Here is an 18326-nt window from a genome sequence, read left to right as displayed (position 1 = left end):
GCATGACCTTCCCTAAAAATAGGACCAAAAAGAATGCATAGTGCCAAAATTCTCGCCGAAACGGAAATGAATCAACATTCCGGCAAAATATTGGCAACTATCGCATTTCAAATACCGGTACCTGCAAACACAAACATATATGCAACACCACAAACACAAGCAACATCACAAACATACATAGATCTAGCTAGGCCACAAAAAATGCATGTGCACGTTGTTGGAGCGAGCTAGGGAGAAAAAAAGTAGATCTACATCATGAAGATAGCTTTCCCCTTACTTACCTATCAAAAAAAAGGTAATTTCACCACTTAATTTTGATGAATCTATGGTGGAAATGAGGTGAGGAGGAGGAGGCAGTCGAGACAAGCTTGGAGGAGGAGGTGGAGAGAATGAAGTGGGGAAAGTGAGTGGGTAGGTGGGCTGTCCAAAATATCTTGTTGGTCCCAGGTTACTAATGGCGCACCACCACAAAATGCGCCATTAGTAACCCTAGTTACTAATGGTGCACTGGCTAGTGGTGCGCCATTAGTACTTTTTGCAAAAAAAGTAAAAAAACATATGTATACTAATGGCGCACTGTGGAAAAGTGCGCCATTAGTAGTTTAAACTAGTAATGGCGCACTTTGGCACAGTGCGCCATTAGTAGGTTTGCAAAAAAGTAAAAAAAAAATATACTAATGGCGCACTGTCTTGGTCGTGCGCCATTACTAGTTCTAACTAGTAATGGCGCACTTTGTCACCCTGCGCCATTAGTTTGTATGGAAAAATGGGGAAAAATCAATAGTAGTGGTGCACCGTGAGCACGGTGCGCCATTAGTGTCTTCCACACTAATGGCGCACGAGCAACCGGTGCGCCATTAGTATATAGTAGTGGCGCACTACTTACCTGGTGCGCCATTAGAATCAGTCCTATCTATAGCCCTTTTCCTAGTAGTGCAACTGCTCATGTTTGGGTGCTCTGTGGTGGCGACTGTGTTGTGTCAACGGGAACTGGGTTACTATCTGCTAGGGTTTGGGTTAGAAGGGGTGTAGCTGGTTCTCTGTCCAACTGGGTAGGGGTACAATCTGCGTGAGTCTGGGTTATGTGTGGTGGGGCTGGTTCTTGGGCAAGTACAACCGTGGTTCTATCTGCATCGACAGGTAGCATGATCTTTTCTGAAGACCGTGTTTTTACTCCCACAGATACTGCCATCACCCCCTCCAATTGAAATGGCTGATAAATAAGAAAAGTAATTGAATGTATAGACATTGTAAGATAGACATGTGCAATGGATAGTAGGGAAGAAAATAGGGCATGAAATAATTCACATTTATGTTTTCTAACCAAACAGAATAGCAGGACATAATTTCACATATATGATGGCTAATTAAACAGGATAGCATGACACAATTTCACATGTATGATGGCTAACTAAACAGGATAGAATGACATACTTCAAAATATGATGACTATGTAAACAAGATGACATGATATAAGTATACGATGTGTCTATTAAAGTGGTTGGCATGCCATAAATCACAAACAAGTCGTCGATGGAAACATGATGGCATGATATAATTCACGGATAGAATGATGTAATTTAAAATATGATGACTATGTAAACATGATGAGATGATATAACTATATTATGTCTTTAGAAAATGGGTTGGCATGCCATAATTCAGATACATGCTGTCTATGTAAACATCATGGCATGATACAATTCAAATATATGATTTATATACTAAGGAAGTGAGCAGAGGGCAATCGCATATATGATGTGTCAACTAAGGAGATGGCATTCAATATTGTGTATATGATGTAAAAACTAAGCATTGTAATACAACATATGCATGATATGAGTAATATAACCCTGCCAAGTTTGAGCATACACATCAGGGGGATAATAGGACTGGTCATCTTCCTCTGAATCCTCCTCTGAAGAGCTATCTGTAACCAGCAAGATATCTGCTTCAGCAGGTAGCATTGTCTGCTCTGAAGACCGTGTTTTCACTCAAGATTTCTCCATCACCAATTCAAATGGCTGATGCATAGGAAGAGCAGTTGAATATACAAACATTGTCGACAAAAGCAATGACAAATACAAAAAAAGGATGGTACGATATAATTCACATATATGACGCTTGGCTAAACAACATGGCATTGCATAATTCACATATATAATGCCTTGCAACAAGATAACGTTGCGTAATTCACATATACAATGTCTTGCAATAAGATGACATTGCATAATTCACATATATGGTAATTAGACACTAAACAGGTGGAATTCACACAAAGCATGTTTGAACTAAGCAAATGACATAGCAATGCAAGATACCATATGCACGATATGAGCAACATAACCCTGCCAAGTTAGAGCATGCACCTTGGGGGGGATAGGACTGGTCATCTGTCTCTGAATCCTCCTCTGAGGAGCTATCTGTAACCAGCAAGACATGCGCTTCGTCAGATAGCATTGTCTGCTCTGAAGACATTGTTTCCACTCCAGATTTTTCCATGACCGTGCCGAATGGCTGATGCACAGGAAGAGTAATTGAATGTACTAAAATTGTTGACAAATTTAACACGTAATAAAAAATGATGGAATGATATAATTCACATATAAGATGACTGGCTAACCAGGGTAGCATTGCAAAATTCACATATATGATGCCTGGCTAAACAAGATGGCATTGCATGATTCACATATATGATAAAGAAACTAGACAGATGGCATTGAGACAAAGCATGTCTAAACTAAGAAGATGACATCTTTGATGTATACACTAAGCAATTGAAGGCACCATATGCATGATATTACCAAGATCAGCATGCCAAGTTAGAGAGAAGACCTCATGGGGTAAATAGCAGTGGTTTTCTCCTTCTGAATCCCCCTCAGAACATGTATCTTCCTCTTGATTACGATCCGAAATGGGTGGAGGTGGGCTGCCTTTGCGCCCACCATGGAGCGACGTCTGCATGAAATTTTATTGCCACGCAAGGCTCATCTGTTTTGCTCTACATGATCAGTTCCATTGTGTATAATAACTAACATGCATAGGAATAAAACATAGTGAGATTATGTAAGGAGTGCATGCACAAATCCAGAGTGATGGTAGAAAACTGTGGATAGACCCAAAACCAATGATAGCAGGCAGATTGTCACACCCTAGCTAGTTCATGCATTAGAGTGTTGCATCATGTCTATTCTTTCATCAGAAACCTGAAATGGGGATGACAGAACCCCCATCCCCCTCTGAAACCAACTAGGGTTTACTAAAAACTTTTCCAATGAACCTGAAATGCCTTTCTAAAATGCCCATCATTTTTGTCTTGGTTCAGAACATCTGCCAAAAGTGGTGCACATTTTCCTAGGCCATCTTAGGGTCTTTGAATTAAATCATAGATATTTGAATTTGGGCATTTAAAATTATATAAAATAATTCAAATGCTCAAATATCTCCAAACTAAAATGTTTCATGTTGGAAATAATCCAACTATGGACCAGGAGTAGTTTGGTGATTTTAGGAGTTGCCTAAGTATTTTTAATAATTCAACAAAGTTGCAGAGGAATTAAAAAAACAGAAAACAGGAGAAATAAAAAAAAACTTACCTGGCGCCCAGCACCCGGCCCACCTGCCGGCCCAGCCCAGCGCCGCGCCAGTGAGCTGCTTGCCGGCCAGGCAGGCAGGCAGGTGCCCGACGGCGGCCGCAGCGTGCGCCACGCAGCTGGCCGTCGCCCTGCTTCACCTCCTTGCCTCGTTGCTGGATGGATGAACTCCACGCCGAGCCGTGAACCCCCAGGACACCTCCATTCTCCCCCAACTCCTCTCTCTCGCGCTCCCCCGCCATGGCCGACGCCATCGCCGCCACCCCCTCGCCGTAGCCACGCCCTCCGTCAACCGGTGCAGCCGACCTGGCTTTGACCGCGGGTGGGCCCTGGTTGACCCCGATGAGTCAATGACAGGTGGGGCCCAACCCTATTAACTAAATAGGGTTAGTTTTAATTAACTTTAAACTAAACTAATTACCCTGACACCCTGGACCCACAGTCAGGTTTGACCTGGACGTCTCCGTTGACCCTGACGTCATTCTGACGCATGGCTGACGCAATAAATTAATTTCTGGATTTATTCTAATATAGGAAATTCCAGAATATAGTTTAAACTTCAAAAATTCATAACTTTTAATCTGTAACTCCAAATCAAACAAGTTATATATGAAAAATGATCAGAAAAATCCAATCTATCCATCTGTACTATTTTCATGCATGATTAAACAAGTTAACTTGATGTTTAATGCAGAACAAGATAAAACACTTTAAAGGGCCATGTATGAGTTTGAAATTTGAATCTTTGGTTCAAATTGGTTCAAACCCTTCTCGTCTTAGTTGCATTAGCCCAACACAATCATATTGCCATGTTTCACGCATGCATCATATTGTCGCACATTGTTTGGTGATGGCTGTGTATCGGTGTTCTTTGCGGCAGGTTCTGCCTCCGAGGAGTACCGTGATTACCCTAACAAAGAACTATATCAGTGCATCGAAACATCAGGCAAGCAACCAACCATTTGATCATATCGATACAATCCCATGTTCTCGCTCCTGCTCTCATTTACTGCATTAAGACAACGCGTTTCAAACTGCTGTGTGCTACGGTAGTTGAACCCATTTCCTCTGCATGACCTGTCATTGCCACAGTAACTAGATGAAACCCACTAGCATGTCTAGGAGTTGTTTGAGCCATATGTATGTGTTGTTCCTACCTTGCTATGCCTGCTATGCTTAGAGTCGTGTCAGGTCTGGTTCATCTGGGTGATGGGCTAGAGTGAAATGATTATGTCGGTAGTGAGGGTGGTGTGGTGAACACGATTTGGTAAAGGTATCGATGAGAGGCCATGTAGGAGTACATGGTGGGTTGTTTCATTCAAGCCGACCTTAAGCACTGAGATCTGTATGTGTGATTTAAGAATCAGCTACTACCATACATTGGGCCCGAAACCAATGGACCCTCTCGGCTTCTTATTCACCCTAGTTCTCTATCCAGGAGTTGCAAGTAGTTTCTGGTGTTTGTAGCCTACTGGAGGCCGTGGACAGCGCTGACCGTAGGGGTGGGCTGTGATGCGGTAGGTACGTGGCACGGTGTACCGACTACCCGTTAGGTATCTCGGGAACCCTGTACACATCGTTCGGGGCCGTATGGGAAACTTCGGCCGGACTCCCTGCGGATGGAACCTGGATAGGCGATAAACCTGGATTAGAGACTTAGGTGATTAGGTAGGTCGTGGCCGACACCCACGTTGGGCTTCCGCTTGAAGGTTGCCGAGTACATGTCGTGTAAATGACGGTAAGTGGTGAGAGCGTGTATGAAGAAGTACACCCCTACAGGGTTATCATGATCTATTCGAATAGCCGCATCCGCGGTAAAGGACTACTTGGTTGCCTATACAGTTCATAGACAAGTAAATGGAAACTACTAAAAGCCTCAAGATAAGTGTGAGTGCCGAGGATGGCTTTTTCGTAGGTAGACGGAGGTGGATCCTCGGTAGTGTATTGAAGTGGTGAGTAGTGGACTCGTGTGCGCAAAACCATTTCAAGTTGGAGTCTCGTAGGATAGCCTAGCCAAGAGTCAAAGCTGGCTTGCTGCAATAACTCCACCAACCCTTCTTGATAATGTGCATGTATGTAGGATCTGATGTAAGTCTTGCTGAGTACCTTTGTACTCATGTTGTTATAATTTACATTTTTACAGAAGACGCTGCAACCCCTTCTGATGGGTTCTTCGTAGACATTGACATCAATGAGTAGGCTAAGGCCCAGGTGGTGATCCTGAGCTTGTGAAGGACCACGTAGTATAGCTAGGCTTTCCAAGCCTCTTTTATTTTACTAGTTGTCTGTACTCAGACAAGTTACTTCCGCTGCTAGTTTGTATGACTGTATGACTTGAGAGATGGGTCATGTGACCCGTACTTGTGTGTATGTTATGTATGGCTCTCTGAGCCTTAAATAAAGTACTTGTGTCGTAGAGTCATGTTGTGATGCCTTGTTGTATTTGCACATATCGAGCATATTGTGTGTATGATTGAAATGCTTGGTATGTGTGGGATCTGACTATCTAGTTGTTTATCTTTAGTAGCCTCTCTTACCGGGAAATGTCTCCTAGTGTTACCACTGAGCCATGGTAGCTTGCTACTGCTCTGGGACACTTAGGCTGGCCGGCATGTGTCCTTCTTCGTTCCTGTGTCTGTCCCTTCGGGGAAATGTCACGCATTGAGTACCGGAGTCCTGTCAGCCCGCTACAGCCCGGTTTACCAAAGTCCTGCTAGCCCAGTGCTACAGCCCGGACCCACTTGCTGATGACCGACACGTTCGATGCTGGGTCATGGATGCCTGTCCCTGTAAGTCTGTGCCACTTTGGGTTTACGACTAGTCATGTCAGCCCGGGCTCCTTATCATATGGATGCTAGCGACACTATCATATACGTGAGCCAAAAGGCGCAAACGGTCCCGGGCAAAGGTAAGGCGACACCTGTGGGGATACCGTGTGTGAGGCCGCAAAGTGATATGAGGTGTTACAGGCTAGATCGATGTGACATTGAGTCGGGGTCCTGACAGCATTGGCATCAGAGCCGGACTGCCTGTAGGTTCTCCAAGCCAAACTGGTCGATGTTGAGTCTAGAAATTCTTTAGTTATATGTAGGGGAATTGTTTGTGGTTGGAACGTAAGGCTCTTTTTACTCCTTTATCTTATGACATTCTGATCTGAGTCAGTCTATTCTTCCACCGGGGGTTAAGGAATTAGGATCTTTTCTCTCTATCAGGTTCACGTGTTACTAATCAGTAGTACCTTATAGGTTGATGGATACAAGCCTAGTTCAGTTCTACTACCACATTATGTTGCTAGGATGGACCCAGAACTTTGATATGATGTTGTTGAGTGTGTATGAAATCCTTTGTCAAATGTCTCAAAATCCTTTTTGAGCATTTACAGCTGTTATGCTGTCGAAATTTTGCTAGAAATTCTAATGCCTTTGCATTATGGTTGTGCTTTCAGATGGCCACTCGCGACCTCAATCAAGTGGTTCGCCTGACTCGATGCCTAGATGTACCCGGCCATACTGCCATGTTGGTCAGTGTAATGACTGAGGCTGGATACCGTTGGTATCCTGAGTACACGGTCGAAGAGCAATTTCGAGACTTTAATCAAAGCCAGTATCTTTGCACTGTCAGGATATTTCCATCTTATCCTGGATCCACCAAGCCCCTTCACTGCTCCTATGGACTCGGGGTTACTATTGAGATGGCTGTGCAGGATGCCGCTTACTCTATGATGACCATCATGCGAGTCAGGACTGGCCTATTCCGAGACTCTGATTTCCGGTATATGCCAGCATCACTTCCGGGAGCACAAGGGTATCTCCAGGCTATCTATGCTGACCCCACTCAGGAGGATTCACGGACTCGCACCACTGCTGAGATGCTCGAGGATAAGGACCGTGAAAATCGGGCCTTGAGGCTAGAGCTTTTCAATACCCGTGCTGACCATTGGGCCACTTTGACTCGGTTTGCACCGGCTGTGCAAGCTGGATATTCGGATATGCGCGATCTCTATCCTGTGAGATCTGCTCTGCCAGACGTGATGGGTTGGCGTGATGTAGGAGGCATCACCCCACCTCGTGGTCCCCGCAGGCCACCGTCTGTTGGTCCAAGACCTCATCCTAGCCCCTATGGTCCACAAGCTCCGCGAGATCGTCTGTTCCCGGATGATCATGTAGAGCTTCCCGGCTATGGAGGTGACTTCTACGAGGACTACTACGGATCGGTCTGAGTTAGTGGTAGTATCACTAGTTCGTACTAGCCGTGTCGTCTATCGTCCTGCGTGACTCGTGGGATATGACCTAGTTTGTACCGCCTTCCGGAGGTGTAGAAAAATAATGTATAGGAGCTCGGAGTGCCTCCGATGAGATGTAATCCTCTTTTCACCGTAATAGTACCTTGTTTGGTCTTGTACTAAACCTTGTATGGTGTGTATGACGATGGAATAAAAGAAGTAGTTTCTGTATCTACCATGTCATACGGATGATCATCTTGCATTCCGAGTTATTCCTTACATTCTGTATTCTATGTCGGAATCTTATTATTCTGACCAAATCATTGTCTTGTTTACCTAGGATGATCAACACGCGCAATAACCCTGTTTCCCAAGAGCAGGCCGAAGGCAGTGAAGTCGGGAATGCAAACCCGCCTCACCCTCCTTCCCTAGCCGAAGTTATGCTGGAAGCCGAGAGAAACAAGCGGGAGACCAACCGTTTGATGGAGCGTATTGAACAGAACACAGCACACCATCAGAGGACTAACTTGGTGTCACTCAGTGATTTCATCAAGTTACATCCACCCACGTTCCACCACTCCGTCGAGCCTCTCGACGCTGATGACTGGCTTCGCAGTATTTCTCACAAACTGCGTTCTGCGCTAGTAGCTGAGGCTGACAAGGTCACCTTTGCTGCATATCATCTTGAAGGCCCCGCCAGTCTATGGTGGGAGAATTATGGAGCTATGCGCCCAGCGGACCATGTCACTACTTGGGCTGAATTCAGCGAGGCTTTCCGTGAACATCACATTCCGGAGGGTCTCATGGACCGTAAACGTGAGGAATTTTGCAGTTTCACTCAAGGCCGACTCTCTGTGGATGCTTACAGCAGGGAGTTTCGTAACCTCGCACGATATGCAACTGAGGAAGTTTCTACTGACGCCAAGAAGCAAGCAAGGTTTCGTAAGGGACTTAGTCCTGAGCTTCGCCGCGACCTCCGTCTGCATGAGTGCACATCTTTTCAGAAGCTTGTTAACAAGGCCATCAGTGCTAAGACTGGTCAGACTGATTATGACGCAACACGCAAGCATGGCCGTGACGTGGGTTCCTCATCCGGTGCTGGTCCTCAGAAGCGCCGCGGGTGGGTGCCTAACACTTCCCTGCCACCCAGGTTCACACCGAGGCCATCCTTCCAGGCGCCTCGCCCTGTTCAACAGTTTGCACCAGCCAAGCCCTATGGTGGTCCAACCAACAATGCTCCTCCACGCACCAGTTCCGTGACTTGTTTCAAGTGTGGGGAATCAGGCCACTATATGCGCGAGTGCCCCCAAACCAATCCCAACCAATCTGCTAAAGCTGTTGGCCGTGGCAAGCCGACAGGGAAAGTGTTCTACGCCAAGCCGGCCACCGCTGCACGTGGCCATGTCAACTGTATCTCTGCCGAAGAAGCTCAAGAGGATCCCAACGTCGTTCTCGGTACGCTCCTTGTTAATTGCCACCCGGCATCTGTTCTTTTCGATACAGGAGCATCTCATTCATTTATATCCGAGAGCTATGCTCGTCTGCATAACACCACATTTTGTGAGATGCCCACCTCTATGGTAATTCAAACTCCGGGATCCAAATGGCAAACCTCCAGGGTAAGTCATGGAAATGAAATCCAAGTCGACAGACTTGTTTTCCTTGCATCTTTGATAGCTCTCAAATCTTCAGACATTAATATCATCTTGGGTATGGACTGGATGTCAGCCCATCATGCCAAAATTGGTTGCTTCTCTAGGACTGTTCAACTCACCCATCCTTCGGGGAAGATAGTCAATGTCTTGACCCGAATAGCCAAGTGACAGATATATTCTCTTAACGCCAGCCCTTTGCCAGACCTTGAGGACGTCCCGGTAGTCTGTGACTTCCCGGATGTCTTCCCAGAGGAACTGCCAGGTGTTCCACCTGACAGGGATGTTGAGTTCGTAATAGACCTCATTCCAGGAACCGTCCCGATTGCTAGAAGACCCTATAAGATGGCACCACTAGAACTAGCCGAGCTTAAGAAACAACTCGATGAGTCCTTGAAAAAGGGTTTCATCCGACCTAGTTCATCTCCGTGGGCTTGCCCCGTCCTCTTTGTCAAGAAGAAGGATGGTACGGACCGGATGGTTGTAGATTATCGACCTGTCAACTTGGTCACAATCAAGAACAAATATCCGCTCCCCAGGATCAACGACCTGTATGATCAGCTCGTTGGATCCTCAATCTTCTCCAAAATGGATTTGAGGTTGGGCTACCATCAAATCAAAATCAGGAACGGGGACATTCCTAAAACGGCCTTTGTTACTCATTATGGCCAATACGAGTACACCGTCATGTCCTTCAGTTTAACCAACGCTCCAGCCACCTTTTCTTGGTTAATGAACTCAATCTTCATGGAGTATTTGGATAAATTCGTCGTGGTTTACCTCGATGATATACTCATCTACTCCAAGAACGAGGAAGAACATGCCGAACATCTAAGGCTAGTGTTGAAGAAACTTCGAGAACATCGTCTTTATGCCAAATTTTCTAAATGTGAATTTTGGTTGTCAGAAGTGACCTATCTGGGTCATGTAATATCTGGTAAAGGTATTGCTGTTAACCCTGAGCGAGTTCAAGCCGTCCTTAATTGGACTCCACCTGAATCGGTCAAGCAAGTTCGGAGTTTTCTGGGCTTAGCGAGCTATTGTCGTCGCTTTGTCGAGAACTTCTCCAAAGTTGCTAAACCTCTAACCGAACTCCTCAAGAAAGATAAAAAGTTCGAATGGACTCCACAATGTGAGCACAGCTTTCAGGAACTGAAAGGACGCCTGACATCTGCTCCCGTATTGGTACCGCCAGACTTCTCTAAGGACTTTGTTATCTACTGCGACGCCTCGCGACAAGGACTAGGTTGTATTCTCATGCAAGATCGACACGTAATTGCTTACGCTTCACGGAAATTGCACCCACATGAGGAGAATTATCCTACTCATGATCTAGAGCTTGCAGCTGTAGTCTATGCACTTAAAACCTAGCGACATTACCTCCTCGGTAATCGTTGCGAGATATTCACGGATCATCAAAGTCTGAAGTACATCTTCACCCAACCGGATTTGAATCTCAGGCAAAGACGTTGGGTCGAGTTGATCACAGATTTCGACTTAGGAATAACTTACACTCCAGGGAAAGCCAACGTCATGGCTGATGCGCTAAGTCGTAAATCTTATTGTAACAACCTGATGTTACAACAAAGTCAACCACTTCTCCATGAGGAATTTCGGAAACTTAATCTCCACATTGTTCCTCAAGGATTCCTTTCCACCATGGTGGCGAAACCTACCCTTACGGATCAGATCATCAAAGCACAGAAGGTAGATCCGGGAATTTCCCGCATCAAGAGAAACATCAAGAAAGGAGTTGCGAATTGTTTCTCCATTGATGATCAAGGGGTCGTATACTTCGGGAATCGGCTAGTGGTTCCCAAGGTGCGAAACCTGAGGCGATTGATCCTTAAGGAAGCTCATGAATCTCCTCTCACTATTCATCCCGGTAGTACCAAGATGTATCAGGACCTACGCCAGAGGTTCTGGTGGACTAGGATGAAGAGAGAAATTGCTCAGTATATTGCTAACTGCGACGTCTGCCGTCGTGTAAAAGCAGAGCATCAACGGCCTGCTGGCACCCTTCAACCCCTAGCTATTCCTGAATGGAAATGGGATAAAATTGGTATGGATTTCATTACCAGTTTTCCCAGGACCAAGAGAGGGAATAATGCTATCTTCGTCGTGGTCGATCGTCTTTCCAAGGTAGCCCATTTCTTACCTGTTCGTGAGAGTATAACTGCTAGTCAGTTAGCAGACTTGTACATCTCCCGAATAGTGTCTCTCCATGGTGTTCCTTTGAAAATTAACTCGGATCGAGGAAGTCTCTTCACCTCTCGATTTTGGGAAAGTTTCCAAAATGCTATGGGAACCCGCCTTTCCTTTAGCACCGCTTTTCACCCTCAATCAAGTGGTCAAGTAGAACGCGTCTTCCAGATCCTAGAAGACATGCTTCGAGCCTCTGTTATCTCATTCGGAATGGAATGGGAGAAATGCCTTCCATTTGCCGAATTTTCTTACAACAACAGCTATCAATCTAGCTTGGGTAAAGCCCCTTTTGAAGTTCTCTATGGACGACGGTGTCGAACACCCCTTAATTGGTCAGAAACCGGGGAAAGACAATTCTTTGGCCCGGATATGATCCAGGAAGCAGAAGAGCAAGTTCGCATCGTTCGTGAAAAGTTGAAAACAGCCCAATCTCGTCAAAAGAGTCAATATGACCGAAAACATAAGGCTATGACTTTCGAGGTTGACGAGAAGGCTTACCTTCGGGTTACTCCTCTGAAGGGAACCCACCGTTTCGGTATCAAAGGCAAATTGGCTCCCCGTTACATTGGACCTTTTCGTATTCTCGCTAAACGAGGAGAAGTTGCCTACCAGTTGGAACTACCTCCGCATCTCCCCAGAGTCCACGATGTCTTCCACGTTTCTCAACTCAGGCGTTGCTTCTCGGATCCTATCCGTGGAGTGGACCACGAAACGCTTGATCTCCAAAATAATCTCACGTATCGAGAGTACCCCATTCGTATCCTCGATCAGGCCGAGCGTACCACTCGACGTCATAATATCAAGTTTCTCAAAGTTCAATGGTCGCACCATTCTGAGGATGAAGCAACTTGGGAAAGGGAGGATCGTCTTTGACTCGAGTATCCCGCCTTCTTTCCGGAGGAACCCAAATCTCGGGACGAGATTCTTTTGAGTGGGGGTGAGTTGTCACACCCTAGCTAGTTCATGCATTAGAGTGTTGCATCATGTCTATTCTTTCATCAGAAACCTGAAATGGGGATGACAGAACCCCCAGCCCCCTCTAAAACCAACTAGGGTTTACTAAAAACTTTTCCAATGAACCTGAAATGCCTTTCTAAAATGCCCATCATTTTTGTCTTGGTTCAGAACCTCTGCCAAAAGTGGTGCACATTTTCCTAGGCCATCTTAGGGTCTTTGAATTAAATCATAGATATTTGAATTTGGGCATTTAAAATTATATAAAATAATTCAAATGCACAAATATCTCCAAACTAAAATGTTTCATGTTGGAAATAATCCAACTATGGACCAGGAGTAGTTTGGTGATTTTAGGAGTTGCCTAAGTATTTTTAATAATTCAACAAAGTTGCAAGGAATTAAAAAAACAGAAAACAGGAGAAATAACAAAAAACTTACCTGGCGCCCAGCACCCGGCCCACCTGTCGGCCCAGCCCAGCGCCGCGCCAGCGAGCTGCTTGCCGGCCAGGCAGGCAGGCAGGTGCCCGACGGCGGCCGCAGCGTGCGCCACGCAGCTGGCCGTCGCCCTGCTTCATCTCCTCGCCTCGTTGCTGGATGGATGAACTCCACGCCGAGCCGTGAACCCCCAGGACACCTCCATTCTCCCCCAACTCCTCTCTCTTGCGCTCCCCCGCCATGGCCGATGCCATCGCCGCCACCCCCTCGCCGTAGCCACGCCCTCCGTCAACCCCACGCCGTGCCGCCGTGTCCAGGAGCTCCGCCACCCTCCTCTCCTTCGAGCAAGCCGAGCCCCGAGCGCTCGCAAGGCCTGAGCCCACCGCATCGACCTCGACCGAACCGCCGTCGCCGGAGATCCCCTTCAACACCGTCGTCGCTCCGGCCCGTCCCCGGCCGCACCAAGTGCTTCGTCGAACTCCCCGTGAGCTTAACCATCTTCCCCTCCCTTCTTTTCTTGCTCCCGAGCTGTGTAGTGACCTCCCGAAGCTCAACCGCACCCACCGCCGCGGAGCTCGTCGCCGACGTGCTCCCGGTCACCCTCCGGCCACAACTTGGTGTCCATCATGCTCACCACGTCACATAGCACCTAACCAGCTACTCCCCGCACCTCACCGACCCCTCTAGCATCAAGTTCACCCTCGGCCGAACTCCGGTGGCCGCCAAAGTCGTCGCCGGCGCCAACTCCGGCCACCCCGACCCCAACGGACTCCACCAAGAGCTGCGGCTCCTCCTCAGCTCCACTCCGATGGCCTCCGCGACTCGTTTGGTTGCCGGAACGGCCAAAACCACTTCCGCCGCTGCGTCGGGCTCGCCGGTGGCTAAACGCCGGTGCAGCCGACCTGGCTTTGACCGCGGGTGGGCCCTGGTTGACCCCAATGAGTCAATGACAGGTGGGGCCCAGCCCTATTAACTAAATAGGGTTAGTTTTAATTAACTTTAAACTAAACTAATTACCCTGACACCCTGGACCCACAGTCAGGTTTGACCTGGACGTCTCCGTTGACCCTGATGTCATTCTGACGCATGGCTGACGCAATAAATTAATTTCTGGATTTATTCTAATATAGGAAATTCCAGAATATAGTTTAAACTTCAAAAATTCATAACTTTTAATCTGTAACTCCAAATCAAACAAGTTATATATGAAAAATGATCAGAAAAATCCAATCTATCCATCTGTACTAATTTCATGCATGATTAAACAAGTTAACTTGATGTTTAATGCAGAACAAGATAAAACACTTTAAAGGGCCATGTATGAGTTTGAAATTTGAATCTTTGGTTCAAATTGGTTCAAACCCTTCTGGTCTTAGTTGCATTAGCCCAACACAATCATATTGCCATGTTTCATGCATGCATCATATTGTCGCACATTGTTTGGTGATGGCTGTGTATCGGTGTTCTTTGCGGCAGGTTCTGCCTCCGAGGAGTACTGTGATTACCCTAACGAAGAACCATATCAGTGCATCGAACCATCAGGCAAGCAACCAACCATTTGATCATATCGATACAATCCCATGTTCTCGCTCCTGCTCTCATTTACTGCATTAAGACAACGCGTTTCAAACTGCTGTGTGCTACGGTAGTTGAACCCATTTCCTCTGCATGACCTGTCATTGCCACAGTAACTAGATGAAACCCACTAGCATGTGTAGGAGTTGTTTGAGCCATATGTATGTGTTGTTCCTACCTTGCTATGCCTGCTATGCTTAGAGTCGTGTCAGGTCTGGTTCATCTGGGTGATGGGCTAGAGTTAAATGATTATGTCGGTAGTGAGGGTGGTGTGGTGAACACGATTTGGTAAAGGTATCGATGAGAGGCCATGTAGGAGTACATGGTGGGTTGTTTCATTGAAGCCGACCTTAAGCACTGAGATCTGTATGTGTGATTTAAGAATCAGCTACTACCATACATTGGGCCCGAAACCAATGGACCCTCTCGGCTTCTTATTCACCCTAGTTCTCTATCCAGGAGTTGCAACTAGTTTCTGGTGTTTGTAGCCTACTGGAGGCCGTGGACAGCGCTGATCGTAGGGGTGGGCTGTGATGCGGTAGGTACGTGGCACGGTGTACCGACTACCCGTTAGGTATCTCGGGAACCCTGTACACATCGTTCGGGGCCGTATGGGAAACTTCGGCCGGACTCCCTGCGGATGGAACCTGGATAGGCGATAAACCTGGATTAGAGACTTAGGTGATTAGGTAGGTCGTGGCCGACACCCACGTTGGGCTTCCGCTTGAAGGTTGCCGAGTACAGGTCGTGTAAACGACGGTAAGTGGTGAGAGCGTGTATGAAGAAGTACACCCCTACAGGGTTATCATGATCTATTCGAATAGCCGCGTCCGCGGTAAAGGACTACTTGGTTGCCTATACAGTTCATAGACAAGTAAATGGAAACTACTAAAAGCCTCAAGATAAGTGTGAGTGCCGAGGATGGCTTTTCCGTAGGTAGACGGAGGTGGATCCTCGGTAGTGTATTGAAGTGGTGAGTAGTGGACTCGTGTGCGCAAAACCATTTCAAGTTGGAGTCTCGTAGGATAGCCTAGCCAAGAGTCAAAGCTGGCTTGCTGCAATAACTCCACCAACCCTTCTTGATAATGTGCATGTATGTAGGATCTGATGTAAGTCTTGCTGAGTACCTTTGTACTCATGTTGTTATAATTTACATTTTTACAGAAGACGCTGCAACCCCTTCTGATGGGTTCTTCGTAGACGTTGACATCAATGAGTAGGCTAAGGCCCAGGTGGTGATCCTGAGCTTGTGAAGGACCACGTAGTATAGCTAGGCTTTCCAAGCCTCTTTTATTTTACTAGTTGTCTGTACTCAGACAAGTTACTTCTGCTGCTAGTTTGTATGACTGTATGACTTGAGAGATGGGTCATGTGACCCGTACTTGTGCGTATGTTATGTATGGCTCTCTGAGCCTTAAATAAAGTACTTGTGTCGTAGAGTCATGTTGTGATGCCTTGTTGTATTTGCACATATCGAGCATATTGTGTGTATGATTGAAATGCTTGGTATGTGTGGGATCTGACTATCTAGTTGTTTATCTTTAGTAGCCTCTCTTACCGGGAAATGTCTCCTAGTGTTACCACTGAGCCATGGTAGCTTGCTACTGCTCTGGGACACTTAGGCTGGCCGGCATGTGTCCTTCTTCGTTCCTGTGTCTGTCCCTTCGGGGAAATGTCACGCATTGAGTACCGGAGTCCTGTTAGCCCGCTATAGCCCGGTTTACCAGAGTCCTGCTAGCCCAGTGCTACAGCTCGGACCCACTTGCTGATGACCGACACGTTCGATGCTGGGTCATGGATGCCTGTCCCTGTAAGTCTGTGCCACTTTGGGTTTACGACTAGTCATGTCAGCCCGGGCTCCTTATCATATGGATGCTAGCGACACTATCATATACGTGAGCCAAAAGGCGCAAACGGTCCCGGGCAAAGGTAAGGCAACACCCGTGGGGATACCGTGCATGAGGCCGCAAAGTGATATGAGGTGTTACAGGCTAGATCGATGTGACATTGAGTCGGGGTCCTGACACAGATAATAGCTTTAGTTAAAAAATACAGATAATGGCTCCTTTAATGTTTGTTTGAACCCAACATGAAACTCATAGTAGACACCCGAGATTAACCAGATAGTAGATAGATAGTACTGATTGCTGCCCCAATATGTACCCCACAACCATTTAAAAACTCAAGTTTCAGCATTAGTTTGGACCTGACTCAGAGTCTAATAGGTGAACACGACAATAATGTAGCATGTCATCATATTAAGCGATGCATAACATAAGCACACACGGAAGAGTGCGACCTCTCTTACGGACCGTTGTAGTCCTCAAGGTCATCTGCTCAGTTGATGATGGTAATGCAGTTGTCGTGGCTGCCGGCAGCGGGGAAGAAGATCTGAGGCGGCGAAAGACAGTCTGGAGAGAGGATCCCTGCTGTGGTGTACCCTTCCGTCCTTGGTGCAGCTGAGCTGGGGTGGAACACAGCGCGCATGAGCAGGACAAACCACACAAGGTTTTCTTTGACACATATCTATAACAGAAGTAATTGTGTAAGGGCTTGTTTGAATTTGAGGATTGTAACAATGCAGGGATAGGAAATAGACAGGAATAGGATAGGAATGCACGTGCAAAACAGAGAATTTAAAAACACAGGATTTCTGCCAATCTGGGTGTTTGATTCACAAGAATTGGAAGATCACATGATGCAAAGAAGCATGGTCAGATTAAGTCAAACCACAAGAAAATGTACGGTTATAATGCTATTATGCTTCTATCTCTTAGTCTTGTGCTTCATGAATAGGAATTTGAAAAGGAGGACAAGTGGAAATTAAAATTCCTACGGTTTTTATTTCAAGGAGACACTAAAGGAACAAATCCTACAGTTTTCCTTTGCTCCATTCCTTTGAACCAAATTCATGAATATTAGTACCATAGGAAACTTTCCAATTCCTATGTTTTTCATTCACTTTTCCTTTCAAGCACTGGCGATTCTAGTAGGGAGGCTTGAGCAAGGAAAATCCTACACTAAAAAATGTTTTTGTGCTACTTCTATTACTTTGGACCCAGGCCACTGCCCTACTAGCTCAACTCCCAGGCCCATCGACAAATGCACAGCTCAAACGCATAGAGATAAATAATGATGGCGTTCAAGAGAGTCCATCACGGATAGCTAAGTTGCCTGGTACCTCACTACTTGTCATATAGTAGGATAAAATAATCGTATTTCACGTTACTACGTGTGCTCAGTGGACAATATATATAACATGTAGAGTAAAAAAGAGATGCAACAAGTGTACAACCTCTTTGGCGAAGCCATGTTGATCTCATCATGATTGGGTTGGCCGGTGAGGATGCTCCGGCTGACTTGGCCGTCGGAGGAGGGGAAGAAGATCTTAGGCGTATGGAAATGGAGCCCAAGGTACTGCTCCGCTGTGATGGAGGGTTTCGTCATTGGAGCAGCTCCGGTGAGTTGTACGACGCCGAGGCTGAAGCAGGACAAGAGAGACAATGTTAATCTGAGTGGAATTCTAATGGCATCTCCAATAGATGATGTAAAATACATAACCACAAAGTGCTAGATGTAAAATACATCAGCCACTCATCTCTGAACTTAACTGTCGAAACTGAATTTAACTGTCGAAACTGAACTTAACTGTCGAAACTGAATTTTGCTGTCGAAACTGAAATTTGT

The sequence above is a fragment of the Triticum aestivum genome, chromosome 4B (assembly GCF_018294505.1).
Source record: "Triticum aestivum cultivar Chinese Spring chromosome 4B, IWGSC CS RefSeq v2.1, whole genome shotgun sequence".
Taxonomy (NCBI): domain Eukaryota; kingdom Viridiplantae; phylum Streptophyta; class Magnoliopsida; order Poales; family Poaceae; genus Triticum; species Triticum aestivum.
The sequence above is the reverse complement of the archived record's forward strand: the minus strand, read 5'-3'. Positions refer to the sequence as shown.